General features: G+C 41.7%; 2 non-coding genes across 2 annotated transcripts; both read left to right on the forward strand.

The window, feature by feature from the left end:
- Window positions 1-5,627: 5,627 nt before the first annotated feature.
- Window positions 5,628-5,734, forward strand: LOC141616130 (small nucleolar RNA R71). Its single transcript, XR_012530500.1, has one exon. It is a non-coding gene; the product is annotated as a small nucleolar RNA R71 (small nucleolar RNA).
- An 18,511-nt stretch (window positions 5,735-24,245) lies between these two features.
- On the forward strand, window positions 24,246-24,352 carry LOC141616361 (small nucleolar RNA R71). Its single transcript, XR_012530713.1, has one exon. It is a non-coding gene; the product is annotated as a small nucleolar RNA R71 (small nucleolar RNA).
- Window positions 24,353-24,697: the final 345 nt, after the last annotated feature.

A 24,697-nucleotide genomic window follows, 5' to 3' on the forward strand; every position in this document is an offset into this window, starting at 1 on the left:
GGTGGTCAATCAACTGTCCCTATCTCTCGATCTAATAGGTCAGTCAAATCCTAAACATTCAACTAGTCGTGTGCACTCGATTCGTCGAATAAAGAATTAAAACAATTAAAACGAAGATAAAACCTCACGTGGTCAGTCGATCGATTGGTTAGGGTGGTCGATCGACCAACACGCGATTCAGGCCGTGTTATTTCTACGCCGCCTAATCTATAGTTCTCCTACATCCTAGCACGATTAAATTAGCTACTTATACTAGAGATGATAATGACAATAAAATTAATGAAATAAACAGAAGAATTCATGCTTGAAGTAGTAGAACAAACAATTAACATAAACGATGAATCGGTTTCGGGAGACTAAATAGCAATTATATCCTACAAAACGATAATAAAGCAAACTGAAATATTATCAGAAGATTACCGATTGGAATTCCAGCCAGAGATCCAGAAACTGATTGCAAAAGTATTTGTACGAAAACAATATTAAGAACCCTAATTATTTGATAAAGAACTATTTGCTAAACTTGAATAAAAATTAGATGTCTTTTTTCATGTTCTAGGTTACGTTATATAGAATATAGCGCAACATTATTCGCAAAACCTAATACGCCTTGGGCTCTCTATTCCTCGGTCTTTTAATTCTCGTCTGAAGTAGCGGCTTGGTCGATCGACTAAGCATGGCAGTCGATCGACTGAGCAGCAGTGTACAGTAGCTTCTGGAACCCGTGGGTTGGTCGATCGACTAAGGGTACTGGTCGATCGACTGCTTTAGCTGGTACTTGACTTCTATAGTCTCGTGGATTTGTCTTTTGGGGCTTGAAATGCGCACCAAGCTCGTTCCTTAAGTGAATACTTCACGTCAAATGCAATGCAGGATACTCGGGGACGGATCTAGCTCAATTTCCGTTGAATTCTTCACATTTCTGCAATAATGTACAAAAACACGAAAGTAGAAGGAAATGGGGGAAATGGTAGCTTAAACTACACAAATGAGCTCTGAAATGCGTGTAAAATGAGGTATAAAACATCATATAAATGACACGCATCAAACTTCCCCAAACCAAACCCTTGCTTGTCCCCAAGCAAGAACTAGACTCGATCTAATGACCTAATGAAACGAGTTCAATCTCAGAGCGAATTGCCACATGTAAAGCCTAAACCATTTTAATGCAATAACCAACAATCAATTAGCGTATGAATCATGCAAACGAATTATGAAGTCGTTAAAAACTGCTGGACCGTCAACTATAGAGACTTATCAAATTGGACTCTCACGGGTCGCTCGTATCGCACATAAGCACAGGTGAATATATGTAAGAGGATAGAAAGAATTCATTTTGTAAAGACTCTCACCTAACTACGACCTATAAGAACATGCCTGCAATATAATATGAAAGAAATCTCTATGACCGTACATATGCATTCCAACCAACAAAAGACCATGACACATGCCGAGGTATATATGGATATGTGAGGTATGGGTAAGAAGAGGCAAAACATTTATGGAAAAGTGGGGGTACAGGTGATCAAGCTAGTACCAAAACGGAACCATATGACAACATCCTTCTTCTTGCTCAAAATCAATCGAAACGGTGCTATAGCAAGCACAAAACTCACAATCTCCGGTATAAAAGTAATCAACTAACTCCCCAATAGATACTAATGCAACATGGGAGCAAAAATCGCCATAAGATAAGGATTTTTCATGCGAATTGATTTTCTTACGGACATCGACTAATATGAGCGGTCGATCGACCGCTTTGAACAGTAAAAAACTCTTTTTTCTTTTTCGAATCATTTTTTTTCTTCTCTTTTTTTTTCTTTTCTCTTTTGTTTCTTTCTTTCCTTTTTCATTCTCCAATCATCATCTCAATAGAGCAAATTCCACCAAAAACAAGTAACAATCCCAAAAACTAAACTACTAGCTTGACAAAGGCAGGCTAAATGTAGGATGTAGTTAATAGGACAAAAAGGAAATTTTTGGCAGTGTGAAGCTTATGGGTAAATGAGAAAGGGAAACCTCTACCACATGTGTCAACCAAACCACAAACCGAATGCATACAGGTATTAAGGAGATCAAGTTCATATTTATGCACATTTATGTAACATGTCTCATAAGGAGTAACTACTCATTATCCTAGATAAACTGGTCATAGATGTCACCAGTTATAGGCTCTAAAACTCAGAAAATATAAGTAGTTCGCCAAAAATCAAAGTCAAGTCTCAAGTTCAGCAAGAAATTTAACGAAAACTCGTAGACTATGCAAATGATTCTACTAATAACATGTCAATTAGCAGGGCTTAGGCATAAACAGATGCAAATGCAATGTCATCATTGAAATACTACCGTTCCGACTCGACCTATATGCTAAAATAAACGTGCATTTTTTGAAATTTTTGAAATTTTTCAAATTTTTTTGGAATTTTGTATATATAAGGGAAAATAAACAACAATGCAAGACAAAATGTAAACGTGAATGCAAGCAAGTGAAATGCTACGCAAAACCCTTCCCCAAACCAAATCGCACAATTTCCCCATTGTGCAAAATCATGTAATGAAAGAAAAGAGAAACGGGAATTTGCGAGAAAAAATAAATAAAAGAGACATGAAGTATAACTTGGGACCTCACAAGACTTTAAGCGCAGCAAAAGGAAACCTCCCCAAACCAGCGTGAGCTAGGAGGTTTCAGTAACTAGCAGTGCTACCAAAAAGTACCTGAAAAGACAAAGGGACCACGCATAAGTCCGAGAAAACAATTTTGAAGCGGTATTATGTGCACAGTTGAGACAATAGAAGAAATAAATAATATGACGGAAGATAAAGTGGAGAAGAAAACTCCCTCAATTCCGCAAATCGACCAAACACAACAGGGGAGAGGTCGTGAACACGTACAGCAGTGCAGGGCGGTCGATCGACCACAGCACTCAGTCGATCGACCAAGGCGAAAGGAACAGTAGCTCCTGGAAACTGCAGACCAGTCGATCGACTATACAGACCAGTCGATCGACTGGAAATACTGCTGTAACTTCTGATTTCTTCGTATTTGCTCAATTACTGAAGCAAATGAGGTTCAAAAACCTGCAAGTGCACAATGATACGTGCCCAAAATTTGCACAAAACCCAAAGCAAAGTCTAAAGTACTTAAAAATCCTAAATAAAATAATTAAATGCGAAGTTTCGCGCACACAAAAGAAATAAAATAGTTTAAAAGCAATAAAATGAAGTTTTTGATAAAGCGCGTGATCAACTAGTAGTTGATCAAGAATGGCCACGGAATGGCCCACTTCGTTGGCTTCTGGCTACAAGAGGTAGCCTCAACGGTGCTCATCTTCTCAGCTGCACCTTTCTCAACTTCAGCATCTGTAGAGCTTGATGGATCAACACGTCGGACATCATCCCAAGCAATGACCTCTTCGGACTCGTCGGAATCCAGATCAGGCTACGTTGCCTTGACCGGCTCATCTTCAAGCTCCTCATCAGTGCCATAGCTCAGGCATCCAAGACTCCCTCTTGAGACGATTTGCTCTTTCACAGCTGGAGTAACAGGCATCTCTCCCTTCCCCAAATCAGCTCCTGCAATGTCTAAAACAACAGAATCTTCCTCCTTTTTGCTCCCGATCTGGGGCGGAGGTGTTATCACAGGAATAGGAATAGAGACAGGCATATCAGGAAGCACAAAGTATGATTTCTTTTCAGAAACCGCATTACAGGTGACAGGCCACATAGGGTCTTTCTTCCTAGCTGTCTGGGCGAAGACAATAGAATGCTTCCCCACTTTGAAGGTCAGGGTTCCAGAACCAACATCAATGACTACATCAGCAGTGTGCAGAAATGGTCTACCCAATAAGATAGGAATATGGGCATCCTCAGGCATATCAAGTACAACGAAGTCGACAGGGAAGAAGAACTTTCCTATTTGCACGGGAATGTCTTCTAAGACTCCTATAGGCTGGACCGCAGATCGGTCAGCCATCTGAACGGTCATGCTTGTAACTGCAAACCTATTCAATTTTAACTTTCTAGCAAGACTCAAAGGCATGACGCTAATGCTAGCTCCTAGGTCACATAATGCTTTCTCAATTGAGAAGGTACCTATATTATAAGGAACGGAAAAGATACCTGGGTCCTCTAGCTTATGGGGTGCAGTGTGAGACAAATAAGAGCATGACTCCTCAGTGAGTGCGACAGTATGCACTGTTTCAAGTGACCTCTTTTTAGAAAGTAATTGCTTCATAAACTTCATGTAAGCGGGCACTTGATTCACTAATTCAATGAAGGGTACTTGTACGTTAAGACTACGAACAACATTTTCAAATTTATTGAAAGATACCTGTTCCTTTGTCGGCACTAGTCTCTCTGGATAAGGGGCTGTAAGAAGTAACTTAGCCCTCTCCTCTAAGTCTCGCATGCCGGCATCCGTGGACTTAGGCTGGAAGTCCACTACATTCTCCTTATTGAAGCTTGACCCCTCTTCAGACCGTCTCAAATATGAACCATTGATCGATATTGGGTCGTACTTCGGAATCGGGACGGACCCATCAGCACTCGGGTCTTGCCCCAATACTTTCGGAGTTGTCGTACCCCGAAATAAGTGATCCCTCAAGTTGTCGGGCATTGGAGGACGAAAAGGCTCAATATCAGCAGCGGCCTCAGTCGATCGACCATCTTGCTCAGTCGATCGACTAAGGTCTACAGTTCCAAAAGCTCCTATAACCCGCACTTCAGTCGATCGGCCGGGTATATCAGTCGATCGACTGATATACCTGGTAGACGCCTTTTTCTTTCCACTTTTCGTTCCAGCTTTCTTTTGACTCGGTTCCGCCTCATCTTTTTCAGCAGCGTCCTCGACCATAGCAGGCTCCTCCAGGGTGGATCCGCTCCTCAAAGTGATGGCATTAAGGGTCTCCTTTTGATCAGTTTGAGTCGGTAAGTGCCCCGGAGCTCGAGTGGTATTCTTGCTAGCCAACTGAGCGATTTGGCTCTCTAGCAGTTTCATCCCGGGCTCTATAGCTTGGGACTCCTTTTGCAACATATTCTTCAATTTAGCAAAGTCGGAATTTTGGGATTGTTGCTGCTGTGGCACATAGGGAGGTTTTTGAAACTGTTGTTGCTTGTGAGGGGGCACATAAGTTTGTTGTTGCTGCTGCTGTAGAGGTTGAGTAGGATTCAAGACATTCTGGCTACTCCACCTCAAGTTGGGATGAACAATAGGCTCATAATAGGTGTTCGTCTGCCTATAGTGTTGAAAGGCAGCACAAGACTCAAAGGGACTAGGACAATTTTCTGAGACATGTCCCTCAGCTCCACACCTTTTGCAGACGAAAGGACCGTCTGAAACAACATTCACATGATACATCCCTCCTTTAGAAGCTCCGCCCAACTCGTATTTGTCAAACCTCGTCGTGAGAGCTTCTAGTGCAGCTACAGAAGAAGATTCGGCAGCTCTCCTCTGATTGCCTCTCGAATTCCCATATTCAGGTTTATGGGTGGCTAAGTCATCAATGATCTTCCACCCCTTAGTCTCTCTCATATTCTCAGCAAATCGGCCATTGGTCGCATGACATCCAAAATAGCCCTCGATCGTCATCACTGACCCGTTATAGCGATTGCAAAGACTCCATTTTTCGAACCCATGGTGCGGAATAGTTCGCACCAGCTTCTTGAAACGGACCCATGCCTCATGAAAGTTCTCATCAGGCCCCTGTTTAAATCTCGTGATCTGAGCTCTAATGGCATTCGTCTTCGAGGCAGAGAAGTACTTCTTGTAAAATGCCAATGCCAAAGAATTCCAGTCGGTGATCCCATGAGCAGCTCGATCCAGATCTCTGTACCACTCCCTTGCAGCATCGCGGAGTGAGAATATAAACATAGTCTCCTTTATCTGGTCATGGGTCACACCGGTCGGCGGGGGTATAGAGCAGCAATAATCAATAAATATCTCCATATGCTTGGCTGCATCTTCATTTGCTGCTCCCCCGAATTGGTTTCTCTCAACCAAGTTGATATAGGAAGGCTTCGGTTAGAATTTCCTATCAGCTCCAGGTAATTAGAATCCCTTGTATAGATTTTTAGCTATCGGCTCAGAATGACTTGCTATAGTTGCTTCTTCAGCCATGACTGGAATTTCCGGAGATGTGACTGTCTCAGCTGAAGAAGTAGAAGCAGGAGATGCAGGTGGATCTTCTTTGAACAGAGCGTTCTCGTAGTAACTTGACAGAGTACTCAGCTCTTCCTCTGTCGGTAATACCCTTGATGATCGTCTCAACTCACGGAAGGATTTCTCAATCTCAGGATTGAACGGTACTAGTTCACCACCCTGTGACCTGCGCATAAGAAGAAACTACAAAAAGAATATAAGAAAAGTTTAAGGAACGGATGTCCCTTAAACTAAGAAACAGACTTAAATAAAACAACTAAAAATTAGAACAATTGCCTCCCCGGCAACGGCGCCAAAATTTGATACCCGTCGTTTTGAGTACCAAAAATAATATTTATAATTTCCTATTAAAACTAACCTAGGCTAGTGGTAACAGGGTCGAACCACAAGGAGGCGAATGTAATTAAAAGTTGTCTAAATTTAGTCTAAGGTAACAAGTGTGGGGGTTGATTTGATTTGGTCTATAGCTAATAACAATAAAAATTAAACTAAAGAAATATATTAAAATCAAATATAAAGAAGGGTACTAGGATGGTCGGTTCACTATAGTTTTCGCGGCAGCAAATTAAGTCGGTCTAAATCAAACACATGAGGCGGGAAAACAAGAGGTCCTCTCGGTCCACTCTTAACAGATAGGATCTTTCGATCTCGCTATGAGTCCCTAATATCACTAATACTGACTCTCGTCCTGAAAAGTGACTAATAATCTAAACTTTACCTATCTTTCGATCTCAGCACAGTTTAGTCATTTTAATTGGTGGTCAATCAACTGTCCCTATCTCTCGATCTAATGGGTCAGTCAAATCCTAAACATTCAACTAGTCGTGTGCACTCGATTCGTCGAATAAAGAATTAAAACAATTAAAACGAAGGTAAAACCTCACGTGGTCAGTCGATCGACCGGTTAGGGTGGTCGATCGACCAACACGCGATTCAGGCCGTGTTAATTCTACGCCGCCTAATCTATAGTTCCCCTACATCCTAGCACGATTAAATTAGCTACTCATACTAGAGATGATAATGACAATAAAATTAATGAAATAAACAGAAGAATTCATGCTTGAAGTAGTAGAACAAACAATTAACATAAACGATGAATCGGTTTCGGGAGACTAAATAGCAATTCTATCCTACAAAACGATAATAAAGCAAACTGAAATATTATCAGAAAAATACCGATTGGAATTGCAGCCAGAGATCCAGAAACCGAATGCAAAAGTATTTGTACGAAAACAATATTAAGATCCCTAATTATTTGATAAAGAACTGTCTGCTAAACTTGAATAAAAATTAGATGTCTTTCTTCCTGTTCTAGGTTACGTTATATAGAATATAGCGCAACATTATTCGCAAAACCTAATACGCCTTGGGCTTTCTATTCCTCGGTCTTTTAATTCTCGTCTGAAGTAGCGGCTTGGTCGATCGACTAAGCATGGAAGTCGATCGACTGAGCAGCAGTGTACAGTAGCTTCTGGAACCCGTGGGTTGGTCGATCGACTAAGGGTACTGGTCGATCGACTGCTTTAGCTGGTACTTGACTTCTATAGTCTCGTGGATTTGTCTTTTGGGCCTTGAAATGCGCACCAAGCTCGTTCCTTAAGTGAATACTTCACGTCAAATGCAATGCAGGATACTCGGGGATGGATCTAGCTCAATTTCCGTTGAATTCTTCACATTTCTGCAATAATGTACATAAACACGAAAGTAGACGGAAATGGGGGAAATGGTAGCTTAAACTACACAAATGAGCTCTGAAATGCGTGTAAAATGAGGTATAAAACATCATATAAATGACACGCATCAATACTACAAAGGAAATGAACTTGTTTTTGGATTTTCAAATTTTTCAAATTTTTTGATTTTTCGAAACTTTTTGATTTTTTTTGGGGTTTTTGAATAAAAGTTAAGTTAGAATTCCCCATCCCCACACTAATATGGGCATTGTCCTCAATGGCCAAAATGATGGGAAACTATGCAAGCATGATGCATGAATTCTATACTAAATGCAAGCTACAGTAATCTACACTACATGATGCATGGGTTTTTGTTTATGACGGAGAGCGTAATTTAGATTACCTCCCGTTGCGTATGCATGTACTTCGCCAAACCGAGATAGACATTATTTCTAATGTCTTAAAGTTGGGGGTAGTTCATGCACACAAGATGCAATGCATGAAACTAAATTGTCATTTTGGATTTTCAAAATGTGGGAACAATAAAATAAGAACACCTCAATGGGGCCGAGGTGTTAGTGCTCTATGTTGCTAGGACTCTCCAACTATGATCAAGGTAAAAATAAATAAAACAAAGAAAGAAGTAGACAAACCTCAAGAGGGTAGGTGCCTCCAAAGCTTGCTAGTCTTCCACCATATCATCATTGTCATCATCTTCCTCAATAGAAGTGGACTCATCACCACTCCCCTCTTCACTTCCTTGCTTACTTCCTTCATCATCCTCTTCTTCATTTACCTCTTCAACAATGCCCTCATCTTCAACAACCTCATCACCGACAACCTCATCGTCAACCGGTCTCTCACCCCTAGATGCACTTGGAAAGAAGACTTCCCTATCCGCCCAACTAGGCAAAGGACATGAAGGATCAAGTAGTCCTTGCCTAGCTAAATGAAGGAGGGGTGGACATTGGGCTAAGTAAGCATCTTCCCGGTCCTTATAAGCTTGTGATACGTGCCTAATGTATAGTCTTTTTAGCCTATTTCAGCACGTATTTCCATGCATTTTTATACTGTTTATATAGTATTTTGCCCCGAATTGGCTACTTTGGTTCGTTTTGTCCGTTTTGTAGAAATGAACGCGAAAGTAGTGGAATCGTACCCTTTTTCGTCCTTTTTGCATGCATTTAGAGGAGACGGGATTTTCCAGAGTGAGATACTGCGTTGGGAAGCGTCAAGGCGTGGTTTATGAGGCAGTCGGTGACGAGATAGAGCTGAATTGAAGACAGAAGACTCGATCGAGTGGTTTATTTACTTGATTGAATGGTTTCTGTATCCATGGTTGGTCGATCGAGTGGTTTTCTACTCGATCCAGAGGTGCTAAAAGAGAGGTGACTCGATCGAGTAACTATTCTACTCGATCGAGTAGATTGTCCTGAATTTTGCTCGATCGAGTGGTTTTATTCCACTCGATCAAGTGGTTTCTGATGGCGTGGGCTTTAATTAGCCCGTGAGTTGTTTTATTTCGATAAACTTATCTATTTTCCTATTTAAGCACGCATTTACTAGGTTATTAGGATATTTTCATTATCTAATTTTCCTACTATCAAACTTTACTGCGTATTACATTGCTCTTCACTGTAACTTTACTTTGGGAATTATTTTGCTCAGATTCGATTGTTCTTTACGCCGGATTCGCACGATTGTAATTCCTTTCTCTTCTCTTAATAATAATCAATCGTTTGTTTGCTTTAATTCCTTGTTTACTTCATTTACTCCTTTGCCCTAATTTACTTTTATGCATTTTATTCGTTATTTCATTATGTTTATTGTTAATTCATTGTTGATTGTTAGTTTTGATATTAATAGCGATATGAGTAGCTAAATTTAATGCATGTTGGGATTAATGGATCTGCGGTAGGAATGTGACGATGTAGTAAATGAAATAGATGAATTAATTGTGAGATTCTGTCACCATAGCAATTTAATTAAATTTATCGACTTAGTTGAGTGCATGCTTCTGAGTCATCTCTTTAATCTGGCTAAAATTAATCCTAGATCGAAAGATTGGACTAAATAGGCATGCTAAGAATAGTAGACTACCCTGACGAGGATGAAAGTTAAGTTAGTGGTATTTTAGTATAGAAAGTGGACCGAAAGGACTTTTCCACATCCGTCTTGCATTAATTCGTCTGAGTTGTTTACAGCTGAGTCACTGGACTACCGTAGTAAACCAAATTCCCGACATGTTCCTTCTCTATCTGATAGTTTAATCCTATTTTCTTGCTTTTACTGCTCTTGTCTCTACTTCTCTTCCTTTAAACTTTGTAGTTTAGAAAACAATTCAATCAACCCCCCCCCCCCCCCCATTTGTGACCAAATAGACGGACATCTACAGATATCTTGCCTCCCTGTGGAGATCGACCTGACTTCCCTAGCTATATAGTTAGTTTAGTTAGTTTATTTTTTATAGGTACACGATAGACGTATCAAATTTTGGCGCCGTTGCCGGGGAGGCAATTGCCCTATCTGTCTTTGTTTCGTTTATTTTTATCTGTCTCAGGGAATTTTTATTCCTTGAGGCAGTTCTTATTTATTTTCTTTCAGTGTTGTTTATGCGCAGTCAGACAGGTTTGAGTTAGTTTCAGCTGATTCAGAGCCAGAGAGACTATTCAGGCATAGACTCCGTCTGCAGAGAAAATCACGAAAGGAAGACTTGAGTAATTTCGAGCCAGAGCTAGATCATTATCTTTTCCCAGAAGACATTTCTATTTCTGCCGATCAACAAGTAAAGATGCCCAAACTTTCTAGTCATTCGGTGCCTAAAGCAACCTTGATTCCAAAGGGTTTCAATCTCCAGACTGAGGATGGGAATACATTCGACATCCGTCTTTCCTATATCAATCTGGTGGAAAGAAATCTATATAGAAGTGTGGCAGGTGAAGACCCAAGGAAGCACATGAAGGTCTTTACAGACTACTGTTCTACTATCCCCGCCACTAAGGGGGTAACTCAAGACAAGATTAAGGAGGTTTTGTTTCCTTTCTCTTTGACCGATTCAGCCAGGGAGTGGCTGACTGATTTGGACCGCACAGCTGCAGGGGTTACAGATTGGGAGTCTCTTGCTCTTGCCTTTTACAAGAGATATTTCCCTCCACAGCGCACCAATCTGTTGAGGGCTAAGATTACCAGTTTCAGGCAGGCTCCCGATGAGACTTTATATGAGGCGTGGTCCCGATTCAAGAAATTGTTGAGGTCTATTCCTCATCATGGTTTTGACCCATGGTTTATAGCTAACCAGTTCTACAATGGGCTATATGATGACCATAGAGCCATACTTGATGCGTCATCTAGTGGGAGATTCCAGAAATATACCGATGATGATAAGGGATGGGCCCTTATTGAAGAGATGGTGAATCACAGTGCCGAGTATGGAAACCCGAGGGATAGTATAAGAACAGTTCATGCAGTCGATAAGCAGGTTGTGGCCCAGCTGGAAGCCATAAATGCTAGATTTAACAAGTTGGAGTTACATGCTGCTGGAGAGCCTCAGACGGTCCATGTTCTTACTAGAGGGGAGACCGTCACATGTGAGAGGTGTGGGAGCAATGATGGCCACACTGTTGTTGGCTGTCTTGTGGAGAAGGAACAAGTCCTTGCCTTTCAACAATACAGGCAAGGAGGAGGTTCCTATTACAACAACCAAGGGGCAGTTCATCCCAATTTGAGGTGGACTAGTCAAAATGGGCTAAATCCTACCCCTCCTCCGCACCAGCAGCAGCCGTATGTTCCTCCACATAAGAATCAACAAGGCTTTCAGAAGCCTCCTTCCTTCCCTCCTCCCAATCACGGAGCATCATCTTCTGGAGGGGTGAGTGAAATAGGTGAGCTTAAGTCTATGTTGCAGTCCTTTACAAAGCAGTGGCAGCTGAGTGATCAACAGAAAGATGCATCCATTAAGGCACTTGAAACTCAAGTTGCCCAGTTAGCCACAAATTAATCCACAAGAAAGCAGGGTCCATTACCGACTCAAAATGAGAAGAATCCATATGAGACGGTAAATTTAATCAATTTGAGAAGCGGTCGTTCATATGAGGGACCAGAAGTGTTGAAATCAAACCCGAGGAAGGCTATAACTACTGATGAACAGTGTTCTGTCAAAGGAAATGAGCTGACGGCTAAGAAAGTACTCGATCGACTGGTTTCTGGAGGTCGATCGAGTAGAATTGGTGATGAAAGTACTCGATTGAGTGGATTTTCTACTCGATCGAGTGAACAGGAAAGAGAAGTTGTTCGATCGAGTGAATTTTCCACTCGATCGAGTGATATTGTTGAATAAACTACTCGATCGAATGGGAATTTTGGTCGATCGAGCAGTTTAGATGACGGGCAGCTTGATCGAGAGCCTGCTAGTGCTCGATTAAGCGATAAATCACCTGAAAGACCTCGTTCGAGAAGTAAGAAGCATCCAAAGGATACAGAGCTTGCTCCGGCTGATACATTGGAAGAGAGAAACAAGGGACTCGAGATACCCATCACGGTTCCTTTCCCGAGGCGTCTTCAGAGTACTAAAGCTAATCAACAATTCGGCAAATTTGTCGAACTTCTGAGAAGCTTAGAAGTCACTGTGCCATTCACCGAATTGCTGACAAAGGTACCCTCTTACCTTATATTTATGAAAGAAAGTTTAACGCGTAAGAGGCATATTATTGATAATGAGACAGCAGCTTTGACTGAGGTAGGGACGGCCCTATTTCAAAATAAGTTACCTCCCAAACAGTCAGATCCGGGTAGTTTTTCAATTCCGTGTCATATTGGTACCCATTTGATTGATAACGCGTTATGCGATCTAGGCGCTAGCGTGAGTGTCTTACCGTTGTCTCTGGCTAAGAGAGTTGGTTTGACAAAGTTGAGTTGCACAAATATGACTGTTCAAATGGCCGACCGTAGCATATCACTGCCACTAGGTATAATAGAAGACATACCTGTTCAGATTGGGAGGTTCTTTATTCCCGTTGACTTCGTTGTTTTAGACATCCCCGAAGATGCACACACCCCTATTATTTTAGGGAGACCATTTTTGTCTACTGCTCGTGCAGTAATAGAAGTCGGGGGTAAGACGTTGACTTTTCAGGTGTGGGACGAGGAGCTGATATTCCATCAGTCTAAATTCCGGAGGGCTCCCATGCAAGCTCAGCCTTGCAATGCCCTCTCTTCTATTGACCCTATTATTGACACGGTAGATGAAAATTTGGAGTATTGCGCTGCTATTGTTACCCCTCCGCCTCAGATTGAGAGCAAAAAGGAGGAAAGTTCGTCTGTTTTCCTTGCAGCAGGTACAAATGAAAGCAATGAAGAAGCTGTCAAAGGGCATTGTGCAATTAATGTCAATCAAATTGGAAGTGATGACGCTACAACTGGTGATAAAGGAGCAAGGATGAGGAAAGTTAGCGCAAATGTGGATGTGAACTATTCCCCTCCTAAAGAATTAAATGATTCAAATTCAAGCTCATGGAAGTTAAAGAGGACAATCAATGTAGCTGAGATAACGTCCTCCAGTCAGGAGCCCTCCAAGGGGCTACTGAATTGCATTGGGAAGTGAGCGGGGAAATGCCCCGTGTAACACCTTGTAAAAACAATTTTCGAATTTTTCGTTGAATTTCTTTTATTGCTTTTAATTAGGACAATTAGATTTTAGACAATTTTTAGCGTAGATTTAAGACTATAGACTATTATTATGCGTATTTGGTATTTTGGGATATTTTTGCACGTGTTTTTATGCATGTTTGGGGAATATTTACGCAAATCCAAAGGAAGAATGACAAAATTAAAGAGCTTACGCGAGAAAAGAGCTCGATCGAGTACTTTTTGTACTCGATCGAGTGAAATGTGGTCGATCGAGTGCTTCTTTTTCAGTCGATCGAGTAAGCATATATGGGGAGTTCTCGACCGAGTAGAATTCTTCTCGATCGAGTAGATGGATCATCAAAGTCCTCGATCGAGTAGTTCTAAACCACTCGATCGAATGAAAACGCAAAGGACGAAGGGAGCTTTTCTTTAAACTCCTTATTTTTGGTTTCATAATTCATTTCCCCAATTTATTTCGACCCTTCTCCCCTTTTGCGATTAAAATCCCCAAATCCCTCATTTTTAATTGCTCTAATTTCAAATTCATCACCTACATTGTTTTCATTGCTAATTAATCGACATAAACCCTCTACTTTCCTCTTGATTCGTGTTGGTTTACTCGGTCTATTGAAGGATTTAGGGTTCCGCGATTTTCGATCAAAAATCGCCGATTTTGCTTAATTTTTGTCGATTAATTGTTCTTTGTAGGACCTCTAGCATCAAGTAAGTAATTCCTAATACCTCTTTGCATTTTAATTTCGTTTATTTCGAATTTTTATGAGGTAATTTGGACTTAGGGTTCGAAATTCTCTGTTTAGTCGAATTTTTTGACTATAACTGTCATTGATTGCCCTTCTTTTGTTTTACTTGATGATATATCCCCATTCCTCAATGTTTATTGCATGATTAATTCGAACTTTGCGCAAAATTCGCAATTAGGGCTGATTTTCATTCGAATTTTTCGACTGTCAAATGGGTTTACATGCTTTCTTGAGTTAATCTACATCAGTCGTTGTTTAATTGCCGCTGTGGTCACTTGTTATCCTGCCTTATTGTCATTTACATGTTGTCTTTCAAAAATTTTTGAGATTTTGGGAATTTTTGGGCTGAAGTCGAATTTTTTTCGACTGTTTGGGGACTGTCATGCTGTCATATGCTGGTTTTCTTGCTGTTTAGCCACTGTTAGCCACTGTTTTTCTTATCATATCCCCTACCCTTTGTATACAGGATGGATTCTAGCTCTCTTCCCTCCACTAGCTCGTCTTCTAGTCCATCCTTGACTGAGACGGTAGTCCCTGCTATTACCACCGTCTCCACGTTAGTTAGTACCGCAGCACCCGTTTTCCTAGTTTCAGCTGCCGGTACCGTTTTTACCCCAGCTAGCTCTGCTGCTAGCTCAGTTTCGGCTGCCACTTCCATTACGGCCACTACCACTGCTAGCACTGCTGCTAGTCTCTCTTCAGTGGAGGCCACAACAACCACTACTTCTACTCCAGCCGCCGTTTTCACACCTGTGGCAGACTCACCTGCAGCTGCAGCAGCCTTTCGAGCAGCCTTAGTTCCTAGCACCGTCACTGCACGGGCTTCTACTTCGGGTTCCAGGGGCCGGGGCCGAGGTCGTGGACGTTACCGTTCTACATCAGCAAATGCTACCTCTACTTCCGACGCTCCCTCCACTTCAGCTGCTCCTTCTACTTCTGGCACAGTTACTGTTCGAGGGGACACCTCCCTCGACTCTCACCCAGACTATCCGCAGGTAATTTTTGTTAACGCTTTACATCATACGAGGTTCTATAACCTCCTAGGCTGCGAGTTTGTACCTTCCCGGTTTTTAGATCAACCGGCACTTGAGAGACTCGGCATTTACGAGTCGGTTTGTGTTTTACTACGGGGCATGGGGATGACTGGCCTCATTACTATGAGCGGTCGTACCTTTCCGGAGCTGAGTCTTGAGTTCCTCAGCTCCTTCACCTTCTCCTCCGGGGCATACGATGCTGACCCCGCTAGTTCTTCAGCGTCTTTCCGGTTGTTTAACCGGACTTGGCCTTTCCTCTACGGGCGGCACTACCGCCCATATGAGAGTCATTCGTCGGCTTTGGCGGACCCTGGCCCAGACCACTTTTACAGAGCGAAAGCTCGCCCAGGTCCACCTTCCCCCTGCCCGTTATTCTCTTGGGTTGATGGCGAGCACCATCTTCGGCCGAAAGGAGCCGAAAAACATCACAAACACCGAGCTCTCCATCATGGGCGGTTACCTTAACGTTGACTGCGAGGGTCCTTTTACCCTCAACATTGCCTACCTAACCGCCCAGTACTTTCAGGCCCAGGGGCTGAAGGAGATGGGATCTATTGCTTGCGGTGGCATAGCCACCATTCTTGCCCGTTCCTTCTTCCTCGTTTGGCCTCGTGACTTGCAGTACCTCGAGGGAGAGAGGTTTCTGAGTCTGGATGCCATGCTTTCTCAGCATTGGTTGACCCCAGAATACCAGACATGGAAGATAGACGGTTCCTTGTCTGTGGACTTACCTTGTGACACTCTCCCCCGTCTAGACCCCTTGCCTACTATTGCTAGGGGCGCCCGACTGCCACCTCAACCTGCTTTTCACCTTTCACTCCGACCACCTCCCACTGTACCCGCCGCCAAGAAGTAGCGTAGACTTGAGACTGGAGAGGGATCCACACCTTCAGGGAGTACCCAGCCTTCCACGGCTACTCCCATCCCGACCCCTACTCCCACTCCTACTCCCACTCCCACCGACCAGACACAGGCACAGCCGGTCCTACCGGCTACTTTAGTACCACCTCCACTCTTTGTGGCATCCGCGGTCATGGACCAAGGGCGCCGTGACGGTTTGTTGTTTGAGATTGCAGAGCGACAGGCTCGTATGGAGAGGGACTTAGCTCTTACCTTGCACCCTCTGTACAAGTACCACTTTAGGCGAAACCGTCCGATCCCAGAGGGATGGCCACACCCTTCCTTCTACCGGTACCCAACTGAGGGGTACCCGTAGTCTGCTGAGGAGGAGGACGAGGACGAGGACCCAGAGGTTGCAGTAGAGAGAGCTCGAGCTGAGGAGCGGAGAAGGAGAGAGGAGGAGGCTGATCCGGAGTTCACGGTGGTGGACAACGACGCTGATGGGTAGCTATTGGTCTACTCACTTCCCCAGTTTTCTGGCTGGTTTGGGGAAGTTCGCGTTTTGTATGTATCTCTTACTCTTTTATTTTGTCTCCTTTTATTTTATTGTTTTTATTTTCTTATTGGTTGTATATTCCCGTTCCCCTGTATATATCTGCTGGTGTATGCTGGAGGACAACGAGGGCGTTGTCTGTTTTTGTTTGGGGATGGTATTGCATCCTTTTATGTCTGCATATTGTTTTTATTGTTTTGCATCCACGTTTATTTATTTCAGCTTGCATTGTTTTTTATTTCATTGAAAAATTCAAAAATAAAAAAAAATAGAAAATTTCAAAAATTCAAAAAATATTCACGTTTATTTTTGCATATAGGTTGAGTCGGAACGGTAGATTTCCGTGATGATAATGCACTATAACATGTCATTTTACTTGAGCCTTGCACTTTATTGATAGTTATTAGCTTTGTCATACGCATAATCTACGAGTTTCTGTTCAAATATAGCTGACTGTTTAGACTTGACTTGACAAATTGGCAAACTACTTGATAAATTCTGAGTTTTAGGGCCCATAACTGGTGATATTCATGACCGGTTCATTAGGAATTGAGAGTAGTACTCCTTGCATAGCATGTTCATCTTTTTTGCACTTTTATGACATTCAATTTCTTGTCAAATGCACATATTCGGGTTTGTGGTTGTTGTCACATGTAGGAAGGTGCTTGCAAATTTCCTTTTCCTTATATTTTTCACCCATTTAGCTCCACATAAGCCAAAACATGCCTTTTTGACACATTAGCTACATCCCAAATTAAGCCTGCCTAGTCAAGCTAGTTTAGTATGTCTTTTGTGGTATGATTTCCCGTCTGCAGTTTGGCCCGTATCTCTTTATATGGAGTTGGTGTAAATAGAGGAAGGAGAAAAGAAAGAAAAAAAGAATTGAAAAAAAAAGAAAGGCTGAAAAACGTGAGAAAAGAAAAGAAAAAAAAGAAAAAAAAATGAAAAATGAAAAAAAGAGGAAGCTGATTTACGTTAAAGAGAAAAGAAAAAGAAGTTTGAAAAAGGTTTGATTTGTTTGATTCGATTCATTTAGACGGTATTAAAAAAAGGAAGTTTGTGACCGTCTAACTCCTCCATTCCTATTCTATATTTTTGAGGAGATTGTGTTTGAGTTTAGTGAGCTTTGTGCCAAATGAAGGGCACTTGTACTTAGTTTTTTCAGTCAGTTGAGATTCGGATGGTTTATTATGGTCCTGTTAGGAACTAGCTTGACGCTTTTACCTCCACATTTCCATAACTGGTTTTGCCTTTTCTCACCTGAACCTCACTATTCCCATATTATTTGAAAGCCCTCGGCTGTGACGGACATTATTGGTTGGAGTGTGTGCATTAGTACTTGAATTGTCTTTCATTTTTGTTGCATGCATGCTATGTAGGTCGCAGTTAGGTGAGTGACTGTCTTTCCTTCTCTCTTTTACATATAACATTCACCCTTTGCTTCATGAGAGAAGAGTGACCACGAGAGAGTCCGATTTTGTTGGTCTTGCAAGGTCGATAGGTTGGCTATATTTCTGAACAGCTTACAACTCGTTTGCGTATTGACTGCTTAGCTATAACTGTTAGTTTTTGTTGCATTAAATTGGTTCAAGTAGACAAGTTAAGCTAGCTCTGAGTTATCATTTCCGTTCCTTTAGTTGCATTTTAGTTTACTCGAGGACGAGTAAAGGTTCGGTTTGGGGAGATTTGATACGTGCCTAATGTATAGTCGTTTTAGCCTATTTTAGCACGTATTTCCATGCATTTTTATACTGTTTATATAGTATTTTGCCCCGAATTGGCTACTTTGGTTCGTTTTGTCCGTTTTGTAGAAATGAACGCGAAAGTAGTGGAATCGTACCCTTTTTCGTCCTTTTTGCATGCATTTAGAGGAGACGGGATTTTCCAGAGTGAGATACTGCGTTGGGTAGCGTCAAGGCACGGTTTACGAGGCAGTCGGTGACGAGATAGAGCTGAATTGAAGACAGAAGACTCGATCGAGTGGTTTATTTACTCGATCGAATGGTTTCTGTATCCATGGTTGGTCGATCGAGTGGTTTTCTACTCGATCCAGATGTGCTGAAAGAGAGGTTACTCGATCGAGTAACTATTCTACTCGATCGAGTAGATTGTCCTGAGTTTTGCTCGATCGAGTGGTTTTATTCCACTCGATCGAGTGGTTTCTGCTGGCGTGGGCTTTAATTAGCCTGTGAGTTGTTTTATTTCGATAAACTTATCTATTTTCCTATTTAAGCACGCATTTACTAGGTTATTAGGATCTTTTCATTATCTAATTTTCCTACTATCAAACTTTACTGCGTACTACATTGCTCTTCACTGTAACTTTACTTTGGGAATTATTTTGCTCGGATTCGATTGTTCTTTATGCCGGATTCGCACGATTGTAATTCCTTTCTCTTCTCTTAATAATAATCAATCGTTTGTTTGCTTTAATTCCTTGTTTACTTCATTTACTCCTTTGCCCTAATTTACTTTTATGCATTTTATTCGTTATTTCATTATGTTTATTGTTAATTCATTGTTGATTGTTAGTTTTGATATTACTAGCGATATGAGTAGCTAAATTTAATGCATGTTGGGATTAGGGGATCTGCGGTAGGAATGTGACGATGTAGTAAATGAAATAGATGAATTAATTGTGAGATTCTGTCACCATAGCAATTTAATTGTATTTATCGACTTAGTTGAGTGCACGCTTCTGAGTCATCTCTTTAATCTGACTAAAATTAATCCTAGATCGAAAGATTGGACTAAATAGGCCTGCTATGAATAGTAAACTACCCTGACGAGGATGAAAGTTAAGTTAGTGGTATTTTAGAATAGAAAGTGGACCGAAAGGACCTTTCCACATCCGTCTTGTATTAATTCGTCTGAGTTGTTTACAGCTGAGTCACTGGACTACTGTAGTGAACCGAATTCCCGACATGTCCCTTCTCTATCTGATAGTTTAATCCTATTTTCTTGCTTTTACTGCTCTTGTCTCTACTTCTCTTCCTTTAAACTTTGTAGTTTAGAAAACAATTCAATCAACCCCCCCCCCCCCCATTTGTGACCAAATAGACGGACTTCTACAGATATCTTGCCTCCCTGAGGAGATCGACCTGACTTCCCTAGCTATATAGTTAGTTTAGTTAGTTTATTTTTGATAGGTACACGACAGACGTATCAGCTTGTTTGTGCATCTCTTGCATAAGTAGAGTCATGTAGTCATTGCTCACTTCAACACCTTCGGGTTTGAACTTTTGATATTTGAATGGATAGGGTGGTGTGACAATGGAGGAGGAGGGCATTTTAATTTCGCCCCTTTGTTGACGGATGATGTACTGGGCTTCCTTTGAGAGGGGAAGAAGGTAGTTCGTTCGATGGACACTCAAACGGCATCTTTTGGAGGGCAAAGTAAAAGATCTAGCGTCATTGGTGAGCCACCCATATTTGGTGTCAAGAGGATTATGCTTGACCCACTTGTACTTGTTAATCATGGCATCCATGTCAATGAGATGACCCCCTCTTTTTGCCACATACTTGCTATCCTTGTTGAAATTTGGATCAAAATACTTGGCCAAGAGAGTAACTAGACCTCCATTTACGATAAAAGCAGTGCCTTCCTTTCCACAATCAACATTGAGCCATTTTTCCACCAAAAGTCTTAGAGCATTGTAAGGCTTGGTGAATTCCCTTCCAATATTTAAGGCCGACTCAGGTAGAACACAATCGAGCTTGGTAAAGTGGTTAGTGTCTTTTCTTGCGATGATAGTATTCCCGATGACCTTGTGCCACACTCTAATGCCCGGATGGTGGACTAATAGAGCGCGAAAAGCATGAAAGTTCTCAAATTTCTTCCCGGAAATCGCCTCCCAAAGAGGAGCGGGGTCATACTTTTAGGGCTTCTAATAATAACGAGGTGTATCACTAAGACCTAATGCTTTACTCAAAACATCAAAGGTGATGCGCCTACTCACATTGGCAAGGCGAAACTCGATGTTTTCTCTAGTCTCTACCTTAGTCACTTTCAATGAACTCAAGAATTCCAAGGTAAGGGAGGGGTATGTCAATTCTCTTGTAGCAAACAATTTTCCCAACCCCATGGCTTCAAAGAAGGCTTTCGTTTGTTCAAGGACACCCAATTTGTTCAAGGCATCTTCACATATGAATTTGGTGGGTAGAAAGGATTTCCTAGCATACTTGGCAAATGTATCCCTATGGGAGTTAGAAATGAAAATTACCTCCAGATAGTTTGATAATTGAGCAATTTCCGGAGTTGTTGTTGGTGCTTCCAAGGGAGGATTTTGTTGTTGTTGAACTTCCAAGTTTGCATTAGCAACCACCATAGCCAATGAGGCTTTCTTTGCTTGAAGGAATTGTTGCCTTGTTGAGAGTGCCTTTGTCTTAAGTGCCTTTGTTGATCCTTTTGTTCTTGCCATTGATGAATATACCAAGAAAAGAGTGAAAATCTTCAATTTCCAATTATACCCAAATCGATTTTAAGATGAAAGGCTTTGCCTTTTTAATTCAAAAATCGACTCAAAGGTTGAAGATTTTGGTGCTTGGATTGATTATTGTTGGAACAGGAGTGATTAATTGTTGTTATAAGGAAGTTTGGATTTGGTTTTGTTGAATTTGGTTGAGGAAATCTTGTTTTGGTGATGGAGAGGATGAGGGTTTTGGGGTTTTGGGGGTTTTTGGTAGTGTTTTGAATGAATGAATGAATGAAGGAATGAATGTGGGATGGGTATTTAAAAACACCCGAAAATTTTGAAACAGGAGGGGAAGACGAGTGTTTTTCCTTCGGGACGCTCGGATTCTGCCTATTCTGGGTTCAGGAATTCTCTCCTAAAGACGGGCGTCTTTCAGCTGGGACGCTCGGATTCTTCGACTGCAGGACGAGCGTATTCCTCTGAAGACGGGCGGATTCTGTTACAGCGAGTTTTCTTATCTTGTACTGGCAAAAAGACGGGCGTCTTTCTGCAAAGACGAGCGGATTCTTTAAGACGAGCGTCTTCTCTGCTGGGACGCTCGGATTCTTCAACAGTCCCAAATTTTCAAAATTTCAGTTCAATTGGACGGACGGATTCTGCCAAAGATGCTCGGATTCCCTGAAGACGAGCGGATTCCCTAAAGACGAGCGGATTCCCCTTAAGGACGCTCAGATTCCTCCTAGTCTACCCGGATTCAGTTCTATCCGTGCACTTGCATATCCCGTGTCATTTTTCATTATTCAAGTCCCGTGTTCTTTATTGTAGGGGCACTACTAAGGCATGAATAGCCTAGCCAATTGCTATCCCCACACTAAGCTAAAGCACTACACATCAATTAAATCATTAGTCCCTCCCTCACTTCTCTCAAAAATGATAATTATCTTGATCAAAGCATAAAAATCCAAAAAAAATGACAAAAATGCAATGTAAGAATTAAAATGCGAGTTAGGGAGTTAGAAATATTTACAAATGGTGGTTGAGGGAGGACTCCACCAAACTCTCATCCTTAGTGAGATGTCATGGGGGCATGTCCAAGGTGTTGTTGATGTTGCTCAACACCTTGAAGAAGTAGTCAAAAGCTTGTTCATTATCCTCAATAGATCTTTGCACTTGTTGTCCTTCATGTTGGTCTTTATCGATAGCATTACCAATGTAGGGATTGAAAATCCCTTCAAACTCATCGTCCCAAAGACCACAAACTTCATCTACTTGGTCACTAAAGATCTCTTGAGTTGATAGAGACAACTCTCCCACTTTCTTGTCTTGGCCAATGAGGTCATCCTCTTCATTGCTTAACTTTGGTGAGCTTTTCAAGCTCTCTTTGTTACAATTCTCTTGCTCTTTGAATGAAGCATCATCAACTTTCTTCTTCCATTGGAATTCCGACTTCTTCCTATCATCCTTCCGGCTATAATGATCAACCATAAAACATGGTTCATGCAAACGGGGAGCTCTCATGGTCTTGTCAAGATTGAAAGTTATGCTCTCATCTCCCACTTCTAGAGTGAGCTCTCCATGCTTCACATCAATCACCGCACCCGCGGTGTGCAAGAAAGGTCATCCTAGAATGATTGGAATGTTGGAGTCTTCTTCCATGTCAGCAATGACAAAGTCCACCGGGATGAAAAATTTCCCAACTCTTACGGGAACATCTTCCCATATCCCTAATGGTGTCTTCGTCGATCTATCGGCCATTTAGAGTGTGATTTTGGTGCATTTAAGCTCTCCTATCCCTAACCTTTTACTCACCGAGTACGGCATAACACTCACACTAGCCCCTAGATCACATAAGGCTTTGTTGATCGTGGTGTCGCCAATGGTACACGGTATTGAGAAGCTTCCCGGATCTTTAAGTTGTGGAGGTGAACTCCCTTGAAGTATTGTACTACTCACCTTAGTGAAGGCGATAGTCTCAAGCTTCCGGATCGACTTCTTCTTTGTAAGGATGTCTTTCATGTACTTTGCATAGGCGCACGTGATTGATTAATTCCGTTAAAGGAATTGAGACTTCCAAATTCTTCACAATCTCCATAAATTTTTCAAGTTGGTCATCAAATTTGGGCTTGGCTTGACGACTCGGAAAAGGAAGTCTAATCACAATGGGCTCCTTCTCCTTGGCCTTGTCTTCATTTTTCTTTGAAACTTCTTCTTTTGACGGTTCTCCATCCTTGGAGTTTTCCACAATTTCTTCTTTGTCACTACCTTCCACAATTTATCCCCAACTTGCTTCTTTGGTGCTTCATACCTTGTACCACTTCTCAAGTGAATGGCACTAACCGTTTCATGTTTTAGGGGATTAGTTTGAGGTGGTAATTGCCCATTTTGTCTTTGTGAGCTTGAAGATGCTAGTTGAGTCAATTGGGTTTCAAACATTTTGGTGTGAGCTAGGATGTTGTTGATGGTGATTTCCTTTGCTTAACTATCCTTTTGCATTTGAGTGAAAAACTCTTGTTGATTCTTTTGCATTTGGAGGACCGCTTTTTGAACATCAAAACCTTGGTCATTTTATTGATTGTATGGAGTTTGATTTTGGTAACCTTGGTTTTGGTTGTAAAAGGGTCTTTGATTTTTGTTTCTCGTGGGAGGTGGGGTGTATGTTGGTTGAGGGTTTTGAACATTTTGGCTTTTGTATGAGAGATTTGGGTGGAATTTGGTGTTTTCATTGTAATAGTTTGAATGAGGGATACCACTCTTGTATGCTTGAAAAGCATTCACTTGTTCATTTGTTCCCTTACATTAACTTTGGTCGTGTCCCAAAGTTCCACAATTCTCACATATCACACTTGGGATTGATGAAGATGCCGTCATGGCATTGACATGATGCTTTGGTGATTTTGAGGCTTCTTCAAGTCTAGCCATAGCTTTTTCGAATTTCAAGTTGATGGTATCAATGTGAGCACTAAGTTGAGCACCCAATTGAGTAATAGAGTCCACTTCATGCTTTCCTCCTCTAGTAGCCTTGCGAGGTCTACTATATTGTGAGTTATGGACCGCCATTTCCTCAATCTTGTTCCAAGTTTGATTGTCATCAACTTCGGTGAACATTCCATTTGATCCCATGTTGAGAATGTTTCTTGAATCTTCATAAAGACCGTTCCAAAATTGTTGTACCAAGAACCACTCGCTAAGTCCATGGTGAGGACATGAGCGACAAATTCCTTTGAATCGCTCCCAAGCTTCATACAAGGATTCTTCATCTCTTTGCTTAAAGCCCGTAATTTGAGCTCTTAGCATGTTAGTCTTTTCCGGTGGATAGAACTTTTTGTAGAAAGCTAGAGCCAACTTCTTCTAAGAATCAATTCCGAGAGTAGCCTTAACAAGGCCTTTCAACCATTGTTTCGCGGTGCCAATTAGAGAAAAAGGAAATAAGACCCATCGAATTTGGTCTTGAGTTACACCGGTTTGAGAAATCGCATCACAATAGTCGCAAAAAGTCTCCATATGAGAGTGAGGGTCTTCACTAGGCATCCCCCCAAATTGGCTTCTTTCGACTAATTGGATTAATGCGGATTTGGCAATAAAATTTCCGGTCAAATGTTGTGGTGTGGGAGTACCATTGTGTAGGTTCTCCTCGGTTGG

This window comes from Silene latifolia, chromosome 11, assembly GCF_048544455.1.
Source record: "Silene latifolia isolate original U9 population chromosome 11, ASM4854445v1, whole genome shotgun sequence".
Taxonomy (NCBI): Eukaryota; Viridiplantae; Streptophyta; class Magnoliopsida; order Caryophyllales; family Caryophyllaceae; genus Silene; species Silene latifolia.